The sequence below is a fragment of the Aethalodelphis obliquidens genome, unplaced genomic scaffold (genome assembly GCF_003676395.1).
Source record: "Aethalodelphis obliquidens isolate GAN/ISIS:26980383/991018 unplaced genomic scaffold, ASM367639v1 scaffold49, whole genome shotgun sequence".
Lineage (NCBI taxonomy): Eukaryota > Metazoa > Chordata > Mammalia > Artiodactyla > Delphinidae > Aethalodelphis > Aethalodelphis obliquidens.
Genome location: NW_020837993.1, coordinates 8,236,621 through 8,246,882, shown reverse-complemented (window position 1 = coordinate 8,246,882; position 10,262 = coordinate 8,236,621).

Sequence of the window (10,262 nt, the reverse complement as noted above, 5' to 3'; positions counted from 1 at the left end):
AACCCTGCTTCAAGATCACTAGGTGTAGGCATGTGGGCATGAGTACAATTCTCCAAGATGGGAGAGGTTACTATATTGGTTTCCTATCAGAATCCCAAAAGTGAAGTCTCTACTTTTTATAGTCTTCACAGAGCCACTGGAGTGCAGTAGGGTTGGCAATTGACCTAAAGCTGGATTCCCCATCTTTTGCATTTGTATCATCCAATCCCATTTGAATATCTCATCATGGGCTCTCTGGAAATCATATTTTGATATTGCTATAGAAGAGTTTGACTCTGTCCTTGCCTCGAGAGGCCCACAGCCCTCAAAGTTTTGCCTTTTTTTGAGTCTTGTACCCATGGTTGGCTAATACTTGTACAGTACCTCAGCTGTCTGGATACCAAGACACAGCATCTCTGAGATGATTATCAAGGTTAACATGGCCTCCTCAACTCAAAGCAAACAAAAACCATAAACTTCTTTACTGAAAAATTCTACTGCTCCCTAGAGCTAGGAACAACAATGAACACAGAACTCAAAAATGTATTCTACTTCACTTCTGAATTTCTTTGCAATTTGAATTCTAAAAAGAGAATTCACAAGAGAGAGAAGGTGGTGGGCAGGAATTGTTTTTTAAGGAATAGTGTTTTTAGAAAAGAATGAGAAGATATCTTGCCACTAAGCCAGTGGGAATTTGAAATTACTCCAAGCCAAGGAGCCAATAGACTTGCTAAAACATAAGGTAGAATTCAGAGGGAGCTGATCATGTTTTGATCTCATTTTATGCTTTTCTTCATGCTTGTTTCCAAGATCTAATTGGTGCCTATGTTGGAAAATGTTAACACAGAGCAGTGGTGCAAAAGAAGGGCATCAAAACATCTTAGATTAATCCCTCTTCCAACATAGATCTTGTCCTCTCCCTGGGTAAGTGGCCATAAGACACTGACTTTTAAGAACCCAGATTATTGCCATTCCTTAGGTCATCCAAAAGTTACATAGAAGTCTTAGGAAGAAGAAGGTATCTTCTTAACCTCACTTTAGTCCAACTAAGACAGTATCTTGGCCAATGTCTAAATTATACATAAAATGACAACAACAGCAAAACGTATGCAAAAAGTGAGTTTTGGTTGTATGAAATTTTACTATGGTTCTGAATGGTAGGAAGACTACAATAGGAAGCACAGTTAAGCCTAACAATCATGCTGAGAATAACTAGAGCAGCAAATTGGACAACATTGATTTGAAGCTTCTAGTATGATGGTTTTCAAACTTGTGGCTCTTGAGTGTCTTGGAGGTGACTGCTCAAGGTCAAGGCAGGGGATACAGTTTAAAAACTATTGTGCTCATGCCTTTCACTTAAACAGGCTAGTCCCACCATGAATAAGAACTAGATTTTATGAGAACTAGTTGTAACTGTGATTACTCTATGCAATCACAATTAAAAACCCAAAATGATAAACATAAAGAGATGTTCTCTAACAATCATGAACACAAACTAAAAGCCAACATTCTTACACTTGCAGCACTCATTCATTGAGAATGGACTGAGCTCTTATTATGTGCCTGGCACTGTGCCAGGAACCGGGAACATAAATGATACAGTTCTACTCTCAGCCTCCGAGGGGCTTCCAGCCCCAAGGGAGAGAGAGAGACGCATAGCACTAACCAAAACAGCAGGTTTCATCTGTTCTGAGAGAAGCATAAGCACTGAAGAGGAAGCCAATGGTACCCATACTTCTGGTACACGTGCAAAGTTAAGAATACATTCTGAAATGGGACCTAATGAAACTTCAAAGCTTTTGCACAGCAAAGGAAACCATAAACAAGACCAAAAGACAACCCTCAGAATGGGAGAAAATATTTGCCGATGAAGCAACTGACAAAAGATTAATCTCCAAAATTTACAAGCAGCTCATGCAGCTCAATAACAAAAAAACAAACAGCCCAATCCAAAAATGGGCAGAAGACCTAAATAGACATTTCTCCAAAGAAGATATACAGACTGCCAACAAACACATGAAAGAATGCTCAACATCATTAATCATTAGAGAAATGCAAATCAAAACTACAATGAGATATCATCTCACACCAGTCAGAATGGCCATCATCAAAAAATCTAGAAACAATAGATGCTGGGGAGGGTGTGGAGAAAAGGGAAAACTCTTGCACTGCTGGTGGGAATGTAAATTGATACAGCCACTATGGAGAACAGCATGGAGGTTCCTTAAAAAACTACAAATAGAACTACCATATGACCCAGCAATCCCACTACTGGGCATATACCCTGAGAAAACCATAATTCAAAAAGAGTCATGCACCAAAAAAAAAAAAAAAAAAGAGTCATGTACCAAAATGTTTATTGCAGCTCTATTTACAATAGCCAGGAGATGGAAACAACATAAGTGTCCATCATTGGATGAATGGATAAAGAAGATGTGGCACATATATACAATGGAATATTACTCAGCCATAAAAAGAAATGAAATTGAGCTATTTGTAATGAAGTGAATGGACCTAGAGTCTGTCATACAGAGTGAAGTAAGTCAGAAAGAGAAAGACAAATACCGTATGCTAACACATATATATGGAATTTAAGGGAAAAAAATGTCATGAAGAACCTAGGGGTAAGACAGGAATAAAGACACAGACCTACTAGAGAATGGACTTGAGGATATGGGGAGGGGGAAGGGTAAGCTGTGACAAAGCGAGAGAGTGGCATGGACATATATACACTACCAAACGTAAGGTAGATAGCTAGTGGGAAGCAGCCGCATAGCACAGGAAGATCAGCTCGGTGCTTTGTGACCACCTAGACGGGTGGGATAGAGAGGGAGGGAGGGAGACGCAAGAGGGAAGAGATATGGGAACATATGTATATGTATAACCGATTCACTTTGTTATAAAGCAGAAACTAATACACCATTGTAAAGCAATTATACTCCAATAAAGATGTAAAAAAAAAAAAACTATGTGAGTAACCTCCGTCTTCTTTACACAAGCCCCAATAATCCAGGGAACAATGAACTTGATTGTCCCCCCAGAGGCATAAGAACCTGGTCTGACCTTCCCTACCTTTACTCTGTGCCCCCTCCAGCTAGAGTTCCCATTTCTCTCTCCTCCTCACCTTTCTCTGCCCCACCTCCCACACCTTCTGAGTCCCAGATCAAATCACCTTCTCTCTGACATCTTTCCCAAGCAGTTCTCCGAGGCAGAAAGAACCACCCTCTTTCAAGCTTCCAAAGCTCCTTGTACCCGTTATCAGAGAGTAGTATGTCATGTTTGCTTGCCTCTCTCCCACAGACTTAAAAACTCTTAGAGGCCAGGGCCCATGACTTACTAATCTTTGTGTCCACAAGTGCCTTGTACCATGCTGGGAACATCCTACCTACTCAATAAGTGGGTGTTAAATAAATGCATAAGTGAGAAAGTTTCCATGGAGAGCAGGAATATAATCACTCTTCCCCCTCTTACTAGATTCCTGTATTCTCCATGCTATACCCACAGCCTCACCCACACTTCCACCTCTTCCCAACATGCATGACCCACCTCCCAAGCTAGGAAGCTCTAAATGCAGAATAGGTTTGGGGTGTCACCAGGTAGGCGCAGCTGATCTTGACTTATAATATTCCCCTAGGACTGGCTGACCCAAACAGACCACCTCCTTCCAAATGAGTAACACACACAGGTGGTTCCTTCCTATGAGTTGAAGACTTGAATACTATCTGTCATTCCGGTGTTTTGAAGTTTTAAAAAATGGCTAACTAGGTACACTGATTTTTTTTTTCCCACATCAGCCTTAAAACTATTAGAGGCGTAGACTCATGGAGATGTAACATGTATATGTATATTGAAAGAGAGAGAGAGAGAGAGAGAGAAAGAGAGATTCTAAGGAGAGTATTTTCTTAAATTCACTTCACCCTCATGAGAAAATTGAAAAAAAGAAAAACTAAAAAAGAAAAGAAAAAAGGTTAGGTCAAATACTACCCACACCAGTTTGGTAGGAAAATTAATGATTCTCTATCATCACTACGACATAAGTCTGCTGCGGTTATGCTTAAGGCATAATCTGCTTTCCTAGTTGAAAAAAAAAAAGCAGTGCTAAGGTTTGATTCCTCATGAACTCCATGAAAAGACCATGGAAATAGATTAAAAGGAAAAAGCAGGGAGATGCCCTCCTTGCGTCCCTTAGCACCTGCAAACAGGTACTTCTGGTGATGTAAATGGACGACTGTCTGCTCTACCCTGAGAACATTTTCCTAGGGTCCTGTGGGGAATGGGACTTCTTAGTAAAAGGGAAGTTCTCTTGACTGTGTTTGCATCAGCATCTCTCCCCATCAGAACAGGAAGCATGTCAGAATGTTTGAAATGGAACTGTTTATTCTGTTGTGGCAAATCTCACTGTTTGCCGCAGCCAGTCTGTGCTCATCTTCCAGGATAAATATGCCCCAGTGTCACAGGTGCTTTCTTTCCTTTCTCCCTCTCCCCCACCCCCCTTACAAATCGAAATGCTCTTTTAATGGGCTCTTAAAAAGGAATAATTATCCCGTGCTTCTTTTGTGGGGGGGACACATGACACAGTAAGCATCTCTGGTTCATTTCTTTTTTTTTTTTGATAAATTTATTTATTTATTATTTTTGGCTGTTGGGTCTTTGTTGCTGTGCGTGGGCTTTTTCTAGATGCAGCGCGGGGGTTACTCTTCGTGGTAGTGCGTGGGCTTTTCATTGCAGTGGCTTCTCCTGTTGCGGAGCACGGGCTCTAGAGCGCGCCGGCTTCAGTAGATGTGGCACGTGGGCTCAGTAGTTGTGGCTCGTAGACTCTAGAGCACAGGCTCAGTAGTTGTGGCGCACAGGCTTAGTTGCTCCGCGGCATGTGGGATCTTCCCAGACCAGGTCTTGAACCCATATCCCCTGTATTGGCAGGCAGACTCCCAACCACTGCGCCACCAGGGAAGCCCTCATCTCTGGTTCATTTCTGAAATACAGGAAATGCAGGGTCATATTGACTCGCAGCCCTGGAAGCAGCAGGCTGTGCCATGGAGGGGAATTGCTGGCCCATTCGCTTGCTACTTCTCAACTGAGTGGTCCACTGGCTGGTGCCTGCTAGAAAACCCTTTCCTGGCTCCCTACGGGCTGGGACAGATCTCCAGGGAAAAGCACCACTTTGTCCCAGAGAGAAGTTCCATTTAGCCCTCCAAGTGAGCAGGTTTCTCTCCTGAGTCCAGTCTGGGATGGAAGCAGGTTTCCAGAAAAGTTGGCCTGGTTCCATCCAGGACTGGCCTGTTGCTAGCTGGCTAAACTTAGTAAGGGTTCTTAACTTCCTTGAAGCTCAGCTACTTCAGCAGCAAAAAGGAGAAAAGGGTAGCACCTATGTCTGGCGGTGGGGGGAGGGGGGGCAGCGTTGTGAGGATGTAAAGAGATAACGCAGTAAGGTTCTTAGCCTCGTGCAGGGCTCATGGCTCACTTCAGTCCTCTTATTTCTATTTCTGTCCATGTCTCTTCCTAAAGAATCTTTCTAGCTGTTGGCAATCAACTTTGTTGCGCAAAGGTTAATACCCGGCGAAAATCACCCCTGAGCAAGGTCTAGGAATGGGAACGTCAAAACTGCAAGGATGTGGATTTTGTCAGGGCTGCGGGAGTACATGGAGCCCAGCAATGGAACGGGAGCCGAGTAGCTCACAAGCCCAGCCTTGGCTGCAGTGCCAAGTGAAGGGGAGTCTCATACCAGCCAGACCACCACACCTCAAGCCTTGCTACTAACCATGGGTGAGCGGAATGAGGTTTTGCCCTTGACTCCTAAACGCGCTCTGTAGTCCTCTCTCCCTGGGGCGACCTCCTCGCCCTCGCCAAGAAGCGGAGCGAGGCAGGCGCGAACCTGTTCTGTCTCCAAGACTCCGAAGCGCAAACCGAAGAGACCTCGGTTCCCGGCAAAGAAAACTGGGTCCAGATACCGGCGGATGGGACCTGCTTTTTTCTCCTGTTCTCAACTGAGCCTTGAGGCAATTTACCCCCAACATTCCCGAGGCCTCCCCATTAAAGTCACTTTGCAGAGTTCTTGCAGATTGTATCGCCCTCCCTAACTCCACCCCTAATTGTTCAGGAGGCCACGGGAGACCAAGGGCAAGGTATCCTCCCCATCCCATCTCCTGGCCACACCGGAAAGGCAAAGAACTTGGTTTTGCAGAAAAGCAGACGTAGGCGTCGAGGTGTTGTGCGTGGGTGGGGGAAGGGGTGAATGCACCCCAGCTCTCAGGGCCGCAGAGCACATGCTTGCTCTCATTGCTGGATGCCTCCGAGAACAATAGACTTTTTGGTTCTGAAGAAAACTTTATGTCTAGCAAGCCCCAGAGGAAGCTAGAGATCCCCCAGGAAAAGACAAGGTCAACTGGAGTCACACTGATGTGCGTGCATGCCAAGCCACCCCTTCCCCCTGCCCCCCCAGTGTCTCCCTCTCACCACCACCACCTCGCGTATGCAGGGACACACACACACACACACACACACCGGTTAGGTGTACCCCAAACGAAGGCCATAAGGCTTCCCCACTCTATCGCTGAGGGCCAAACCCCAGGGCGTTCCTTCTCCCCTCGAGCAGTTGCTCCTTCTACCCTGTTCTGCCCTCTGGTTTCCGTCCCAGTCCCCCTTGGACAGTTCTTTGAGCCTCACTGATCCTCGCCCATATGGCGCTGGGTGGTTGGGGGAGCCTCAGCTTCCCTGGCTGACCCGTATAGATGAGTCTGAGGATGCTTAGATCCGCGGGTTATTCTCGCCGCCGAGTGCTCTGGTCCCAGAAGTACTCTGCTCACCTCCCAGGGCCTGTGAAACACAGTCTAGCCTCTAGTTTTCACCTTTCTCTTTTCCTTGCCTCTTTAAACTAGCCATAGAGATCTTACTCGGGGCGGTAGGGTGGGGAGATCCCCTTGCACTCCCCTTACACACACACACTCACATACATTTCTCTCTCTCAACCTGCTACTCTCCTGGAGACCAAGCCAAAGGCTGCGCTGAAGGCTGGGAGACCTTGGCTGTCCTGGGGCTGGGAGGGATACGCATATGAATAAAGTTTGCTCTCTGCGCCTAGAAAGCTGTGTGGAGCCCAAGAGTGGGCCAGCAGGGAGTGAGGGGTACCGGAGAAAAGAATTGGCTGGGCCTGAGGTCTCAGCAAGGACACTGCTGAGGGATAGGGGAGACGAGGAAGGAAGCCAGAGGCTGTTGCCAAGAGACCGAGGTGATGAATCCTGCTGCCTTCGAGGCTTTGCCCAGAACCGCGTGGCCAAAATCCGAGGCTGGGGAGGTCTATCAGAGTCGGAGTGGGGGTGGGGGGGACACACGACAGGGCATCTCAGCACCCGGCCCCAACCTCTGGTTCCTAGCCCTGGGCAGGAAACTTTCCTCTTTCCTCAGGGCAAGCAGGTCCCCAGAGAGGCCAGGCCAAGTCTGGGGGATGGGGGAGGGGAAGGTAGTGCCGTCTAAGCACCCCGGGCAGCGCCGGAGAATCCAAATCCAATGGAAGAGTGAGGGCAGAGGCCTTGGTGGCTCGGAGATTACCCCCGACGCATACTGATTTCCCCAGTTTCTGCAATTCCAGGTCCTATGCCTCATCCCTTATTCAGTTTAGGCTTCGGGTTCCGGCTCTCTCGGGGTCCCCGGTATCCCCAGAGTCCCAGAGTATCTGCTGGGCTACGGACGCCCTGGGCTGGATTCACCAGGGGCCGGGTTCCTCCAGCTCCGCCCGGGGGCACATCGAGCCCTGTGTCCCCAATCCCCGAGGGGCAGCTCTGCCTGGCGGGCGGCCGACGACGGCAGGAGGAGGACAGGCAGCCTCAGGCCGCGCGCGCAACTTTTTTGAAACGCATTGCTGTCCCTCTGAAAGGTGTTATAACAGCAATTCAATTACAGTAAATGGCGCATAGCGTCCTCGCGGCTGGAAAGTCGGTAACTAACTGTGGCCGACCGGTATAAAGGAATGCCGCTAAAGGCACGCTATTTATTTCCCTCTCCTCTTTCTAATTCCCCCTCTTTCCGTCTTTTCTTCGCTCTGTATTAATCGTAGCTGGACCACAGGTTAATTAACTCAAAGAACTTAGTCTATCTGGACAGAAACACACTGAGAAATTGGCACGAGATCCTAGAAACTGGACGTGGTGTCAAAAAGGTCGCCTGAAGTTCCCCGTGTTTCCCTCCACGTCTACAGCCCTTGCCTTCAAGGAACAGAGTTTTAGTCCCAAGTGGCAAACCACCTGGGAGTGTGGTCACCTGGGCGTGCTTAGCGTAAAAATATTCATGCCTGGGCTTAGATCAAGGAGCCATGGGCACCAGGAGATCGTGCCACGAAATCCCACATGGCATGGTCTGCAGGAGCAGACCATGGAGACCCAGGGAGACGTCGGGTCTGTTCCTGGTGTGTCGCCACTTAGAGGTCATTGGAGATAACCGACACACTCGCCATTTGTGTCCTGGCACGTGCATTTCAGGCTAAACTTTAAAGAGGGTTCCATGAAATTAACAATCTCAACAAAAGTGATATTAATTAATGATATCAACAAAAAAGCTGCCTGCTTTTCAGAGTGGTGCTGAATCATTACAGTACTCCATATGTTAAAATCTAGAGGGAGGGCTGGAGGAGGGGAAGAACCCCTCACAAGTCAGCCGGGCAATAATTTAAATAAAGGTAAAATTAACATGTGTTCCTTTGAAGTTAGAGTATAAACGGCTTAAAAGCGGATTTTATTTAGTGGATGTCGTATCAAAACGGGAAGAAAGGAGTTGCCTCGCCTGGAGTTCTTAGTTTCATAATTTTTTAAAAAAACATCATTTTAGAAAAGGTCAAGATGGCAATGACGGAATTCGACTGCTTTCTCGCCGCCCCGCGAGGCCGGCCTCTCCCAGCACACGGGAGGTTTCCAACGTTGGAAACGCTCAGTTTTCCGCGCCAGTGGTAACACAGCCGGAAGATGTCTCTGGTCGCTCCATTTTCCCCCTCTCCAGCATTCGGCTAGGCCCGGGAATGTTTGCATGTCTCACTCCTGGAGCGGGCAGAGCGTGCGGCTTAGGGGTTGGAATGGGGCCCCGGCCGTGGAAGCCCAACCTCCAGTGCCGCGGAGCTCTCCACCTGAGCCCCGCGCTCTCCCTGCCTTTGGCAGCGCCCCCCACAGCCACCCTGTCCGAAGGGATCCAGAAGCTGAGAAGAGGGGTGCACTCAGGGTCTCCTGACTCAAGGCCGGACAGGCAGAGGCGCGCGGGGCCCAGCCCAGGGGTTGGCCCGGGACGCTTCGGGAGCAGAGTGCTCGGCGCCCGCACTGTCCTAGACATACCGAGCTCTGGCCCATGGGCTGCCAGAGGCGCTTGGGCTGTTTTCGGCTTAGTATGCTTTAAAACCTAGAGGCACGGGTTCCTTTCAAGCTCCCTGAAGCCTCTGACCTCCACTTTGCCGTTCTCCCCTGTGACCTCACTCTTTTTTTTTTTTTTTTTTTTTAAGGCGGGAATAGGGCAGCGAGAAGGTTTCTCGTGTCCTCAGCTCCCAGGACTGGAGATGGTAGAACATGAGGACCGGGAGGTCACCCGCAGCCTTTCACTTGGAGTTGTCACCCTCTTCCACCTCCCCCCCTCCCCCCGTCCCGGAGTTCCTGGTTAATAGGTTGCAGAAGGGGCATTCCTCGCGGGTCCCAGGTGGGATCCGAGATGCATGAGTTTCACCTCCCCTTCAGGCCCGAGAAAACCCCTCTGTTGTGGGCAAAGCAGGCGGCCCTCAAGACCGCATCTTCATGATGTTTTTTGTTTGTTTGTTTGTTTTTATGGAGCCTCCTGCCAGCTCTACATTCTGTAGGGAAGGTTACCCCAAGAACTCCCACGTCCCACCGGAGGAGCCTCGAACCCTCTCCAGCCTGACGCAGGGGCTATCGCGGGCACTCGGCGCGCCCACGGTGGCGTTGATCTCCGCCGAATCCTCGCCCCGCTGTGCCCCTCCCCGCTGGGGCCTGCGCGCGGCTCCGGCTCGGAGGCGGCACAGTTTCCATTCGGCCAAGGATACCCTCCTGCCTCCCCTGCTTTCTGCCCGTTATCCCGTCTGCCCTTTTTCACTCTAAGCGATTTTCCTGGAAGCCAGGATAGGCCCCACCGTATTCACTGTGCAAAACCCCGCTTTTAAAGCCCAGCTGGGGGCCTTGGTCCCTCGTAGAAGACAGAGAAAGAGCGAGATTGAAGAGCCCAGTGGGTGGCCCTCTTGCAAAGAGAAGGCTCCCCTTCGTTTGCATCTCTGCTCAAGTTTTTAAAAGTTATACTTAGGA